The sequence below is a fragment of the Scleropages formosus genome, chromosome 11, assembly GCF_900964775.1.
Source record: "Scleropages formosus chromosome 11, fSclFor1.1, whole genome shotgun sequence".
Taxonomy (NCBI): Eukaryota; Metazoa; Chordata; class Actinopteri; order Osteoglossiformes; family Osteoglossidae; genus Scleropages; species Scleropages formosus.
Genome location: NC_041816.1, coordinates 28,042,711 through 28,048,710, shown reverse-complemented (window position 1 = coordinate 28,048,710; position 6,000 = coordinate 28,042,711).

The window sequence follows — 6,000 nt, the reverse complement described above, 5'->3', positions numbered from 1 at the left end:
TACGACACCAACATTAGACAATAACATTGGCTTAAGTATGAGGTCTATAACTAGTGAACTGCACCTCACTGAATGCTGTATAACTTAGAAATCTAAATGATATTCCATTGCCAAAGCTGACATTGATATTCTGGTTAGAAAGAACACAGAACTCGTTCCCTAGTTTGTGAACAGTTAGAAAATTAATTCACACCCACAGTGACACGTGTTGGTAGACTAAAAAAACAACATGTGCAAAGAGTAGATTAACATGTTGTCAATATAACTTTTACATTATACTAAATTTTAGGTTATACTATTCAGCTTTAATATAGAACCTAGGAAAATGTGCAAACTGCTCAGAAGTTACATTCAGTAGTAAATTACAGTAAGAGGCAAGAAACTCACAGAATTAATAGTAAAGCACTTATTTTAACATTATCATAGGTGAACATTTGTCATAACACTATCCTGGGTACACCCAGGTACAGCCTTCATAGTAAACATAAATAGATAAGTCACCATAATGAAATCATTAACCTCCAAAAATATGTGCTGCAATTACTGACCTTCACGCTCGGTAATTTAGGAGGCACAAACAACTAAAATACTGATCAACAAACAATTTACATTCATTAACAGATATTCCTCATCTTTCTGGAATTCAGCTTTACAATTACAGATTAAGGTGCGTTTACCACAGGTTCACGCGTAAACTGACATATTTTTACTATTTTACCAGTCCCATGTTGTCACGCCCGCGCTTCATCAGCGTCACCTGCAGATCATCAGGGGAACACAGAAAAACAAGGACGTCCCAGAAGTTCTTCCTTGTGGAACCTTTTCCCAGAGAAACGGCAGCTCTCCGGGCTTTAGACTACGATTCTGCATACTCCTTTTTGATGACATTTGCTCCTCACATGGCCCTTGTCTGTCCTTTGACTACTCTTTTGCCTAACCCCTTTGAGCACTGCACTTGAGTCCCTCGCTCTTTCCCATCCAGCAACATGACAATTTACCTGTAACTGAATTATGCATTGGGCGAGTGTGACAAGAGGTTGGAACCAATTGTTTGTAGGATTTATTGAAGAGAATCGGGGAGGTGGCTGTTTGGAGAAGGTGGTGAAGAATAGCCATAGTTGAAGTGTTGGTCTGGGTCAAAGCCGAGTTCTGGTTCCGTGAGGTGAATCTGAAATCCAGGTGAAATCCAGTGTAGACCAGATCCGGTGGAACAGGAGCAAACACAGGTTAAACAGTTATCTATGCAAGATTCTGTGAGTGGTGTGGGTGGTGGAGCTTCTTTTATGCTTCCCCTTAATTTCTTGCAGCTATGCTTGTCTGATCTACTGGGGTGTGGCAAAAACTTTGAACTGGGAGACAAAAAAATTTACAGTCCTCATCCTAATTTTAATATGCAGTTATGTCTTATATTGTGTTCTGTTCCTTTCGGACTTCGAAATAGTATAAACGATCTGGTTCTTTTCATAATGCCATTAAACCCTGTCATCTCTATTGTGTTTCTCTCCCCTCAATATCAAAGACAACTGTGGACTTTAAGCTCTCTATTCAGGGAGAACTAGCTTTACTAAGTTTTACAAAAGAATTTTAGAGTTGGAGGAAAAAAAACCCATTGATAAGAATGAGCTTTCAGTCAAGAAGCCAGAAACCCCATGTTTAAGATTTCAACTGAAGTGCCTTCAAAACATTCTGACTGCGAGAGACATTTTGTGCAGGACAAACTTTCCAGAAACTGCACTGCCCATTTTGTTATGTAAAGGGACATGTAACCTTGCATTATAAAAGTTTTTAAAAGGTTGCAATTATGATTTCATAGTAATTGCACTAAACTTGAAGTTGAGCAGGAAGAAAAATGTTACCCTGTTTGTGGACAGAAAAGCCACTGGGAGACTGTCCACCTGACTGGGCACTGTGTTGGTCCTCATCACTGAACTGAGTGCCGGGGGGGGGGGGGGGGGTTCACATCTCCTACATCTACATCTGTGTCAGCAGTCCTACACTGACATGGGGGGGGCAGAGGACCTCAACATCATCAGGCATCACTAATGTACTGAATAGATGGATGGTGAGGAACGACGTGAAGGACAGTTTGACTGTGGTCTCACTTGAAATTCATGTGGACTCTGTAAGGGGTAACTGACACTGCCTGGTACTAGAAAACAACAAAATAAATAATGTTGGCAAGTCTCTTCTCTTCTTACCACAAACCTGTTGTGTTACAGAATCATTTGCTAGAAAGGATTCTTTCAGACAGAATCACACACACATTTTCAGAACCGCTTGTCCCATACGGGGTTGCGGGGAACCGGAGCCTACCCGGCAACTCAGGGCATAAGGCCAGAGGGGGAGGGGACACACCCAGGACAGGACAGCAGTCCGTCGCAAACCATCCCAAGCAGGACTTGAACCCCAGACCCACTGAAGAGGAGGACCTGGTCCAACCCACTGCGCCACCGCGCCCCCCAGACAGAATCAGTGCAGTTAATTATCTTTCACAACAATATTATGGGGCACTGAAAGGTGTACAGTGGTTCTACCCACAATGCCTTGTGTCAGGTATCTCTGGTTTTAAACAAAGTTAATGCATTTTCTTTGGTTTCTCAGTCTATTTAAAATGTTAGATGATTAATTCCCAGTTGTTTCCTGGTGTTTGAGAGTATTACTGCACTGTCTGGTGGTATTCCATCAGGAGGAGATGGAGGCTGGATGCGACAGCAAGTGCCAAACACAGAGGTGCTACTGAAATACTTCAGCAAGCCTTGCAGTCCTTCAACATCAGGTGTATTCTTCATCAGACAGTCCATCCCTTCGGCCACATCGTCTATAGGTAGAAAAGGCAGACAGACATCTAACATTCTACAAAAGCATTTCACTCGATCATCACTGCTGAATGCAATAGTCAGTCCTAAACTTTGCACCTTTCTCCATGTACAGCCCGAGATGAAACGTGCGCTCCCAGAACTGTAGAAACAGCATTGATCATTGCAAGTTCTAAATTGCTCATCACATTGGTGGAATCTGCAGTGGATCCCAGATGATCACATTTATCCAAGATTGCCCTGAGCAGTTCTTCATAGACTGACTGTAACCCCATAGCCAGAAAAGTGCACACACTTGTTGCAGCAGATAGTCCAAGGGGAGCTTGGATGATGTGTAATTGCTGGAACAGTCTTGGAGTTGTTGCAAAAGTCCTATCCATAAACCATGTGGTACTGCGAGCTGTATGTGTAAGTGCCTGGTTGGTTGCTAACACTATAATTCTCTCTGTTGACTTAGGTCCATTGTCATAAATGAGGAAATCCTGGTATTCTGGAGCTCCTGTAGTTTTCCATTCACCATCAATATGCTCCAATTCTCGCAGTGATGTTGGGTCTTTTGGCAGTGCTCCTTTCTGTAGACGTCTAACATTATGCTTCAGGAGTCAAGTCTACTGCTGCCATAACGAACTTCGAGTTGCTGCTTACAAATGGCATTTCCCAGAAAGTAGTTGCTTTATCTCCAAATCTGTAATGGCGTAACCTCCGCAAGAAAATCCATTCCTTTGTGAACATTCCCAATGTATATGTCTATTTTTGAACTCTTCTTAATGTATAAGAAGCCTTCTGTACACAATTCAGGGCCTCCTTTATTGTTCTTGATGATCTCCACGGTGGTACCCTCCCTGTCAAGCTTTGGATGCTCCAGATGGTTGCCTAGCACATATAAAATACTACTCAAACCACCACAGTGTGTACCAAGCTCCTCAATCTTCGCTTCAGTCTGAAGAACTCCTGTGTTGGACTCTTTCTCCATGATATGCTTTGTTAAACAGGCAACGTGTTCACATACTTAACATGTTGAGCTTAATCAACCAATTCCGTACTGACTGCAGCCTCAGGGGACGATTCGGCTTTAATACTGCAGAGTCTATCCACCTCTAACTTTGGGTTTACATGTCCATCGAGTGCACCGTGTCCCCCGCACAGCTGCTGACAAGTGACTTTGTTCAGTTCTAGACCCACAATGCCTCCCATTGCGACGCAGTCGTGCTCTTCGCTCTCTGATTTCATTTTGTCCAACTTCAGGGTGAGCAAAGAATCCTCTGCTACTGAGGGGAGAGGTGCCATCTGAGAAATTCAAACAAATTGGTACAAGGTGTGTAAGAAATTTGCACCATCCAACATAATAAAAAAAGACAGGAGTAAGGTTCACTCGTGGTGTCCTTTACTTGGGTTGAAGGGAGAGTCCCACACTCGCAATGGAGATCAGGGAGTCTCTCCGTAAAACAAAAACTCTTATAAATTTATAACAAACTTCATGCGTGTTCAACGTGTCACTTGTTCATGGTATACATTTCATCGGCTACTAGGTTGTTTACTTGCTTTCTACAGGTTCTTTGCTCACTGCTACAAAACTTTTCAAAACAGAATGTTCCTCACCAACTAAACAACAAGCGTTTCCATATCAACTAGACTACAACTTCTTTGCATCTAGTTACCATGAGCAACACATTTAGTAGAAACACCGTCTTCAATTACCTGCACGTGGAAAATTAAACACAATGAGGCATATAAGAGCATACAATCATACATTTCTGTGTCAAAACGACACTGTGAGTAAATGACCACATTCGGGCATCTTTATTACACTAAATGTTCAGTTCCTTCATTAACACGTGACTGTAATGCTCGAGTTTTTGATGACCAACGAAGCAAACAAGTGAGCCAACTAGTGACAAAGAGTATTTAGGAACATGCTTTGATACAGTAAGTGATATAAAAAGAGTAGAATTTATAGCCCTGAATAATTAAAAAAAAAAATCTTTCAAAAGTCCTGTAGAAATCAGATCCCCAGAGCTGCTATATTCACCACCTGCAACATGTACCGTCACTAGTGTAAGAGTCACAGGAATTTTACAGCACTATAAGGTGAAGTTGACTGTGAAATTCCCCTTATGTTTACTTTACTTGTTGCCATCGCATGTAAGGGAGCCACATTCAGTTACTTTAAAAAAAAAAAAAAAAAAAGTGTCACTAAGGCCTAAAAGGAGCAAATATTTAAAGTTACTGTTTTAAAAAATGTGTTGTTATTGCACTGAGACCAGTAGGAAAATGTGTATTTATTTCACCACAATCACAAACCCATAAGTCAGCTACTACAGCACAGGAAACCGCGTGGCTGATAAATTGGAATAGGCTAGGTGTGTGTTTATCACCAGATGAGAATTAAAACCGAACAAAAACACCCAAATATTATAATATATTATTATATACAGAAAGTATATCTTCACTTTGTTCCAACTTCCTATCGTGTTCACCAGGAAAAATTGATTTTCCAATGACTTACATTTATTCATTTAGCAGACGCTTTTGTCCAAAGCAATGTACATCTCAGCAAAAGTACAATTTATGCATTATATTAAGAGAAGGAGACATAGCTGCAGAGATGAAAGTCTCAAGCAAACCTAGTTTGTTCCCTACCACTTGCTGCACCACAGTTCATCGTTCGAGTAGGTGCATACGACACAGGATAGACAAATCCCGATACCCTCCCACTAATTTTTTTTTTTTTTTTTTTTTAAATATCATAAGATACACAAATGAGCAGTACAACACCAGAATAATGGCTGAATAAAGGTTGTATTTGGGGATGCTTCTGGAGTTATGATGTAAGGACAGTTGCACCATAGATGAGCTGGAGAGATCTTGGGCGAAGTGGATCTGAAAAAGGTGGGTTTTCAGACTCTTTCAGACCCAGGCAGGTTAATGGTGAGAATTTATCAGTGATTGCTTTGACTTTGTCTCTGAAAAACAAAGCAAAGTCCTCAGCAGTGAAAGAAGGATGAGGAGGAGGAGGAGGTGGTGGGAGACACAGAAGGGATGAGAGTCTGTGTGGTTTTTGGATGCAGGCTGTATTTTGTTGTGGAAGGAGGAGGTTTCAGTTGAAGAGACAGCAGACTGAAAAGCAGCTCAGAGTGACTGGTAAGCATCCAGGTCCCATGGAGTTTTGGATTTACACCATCTT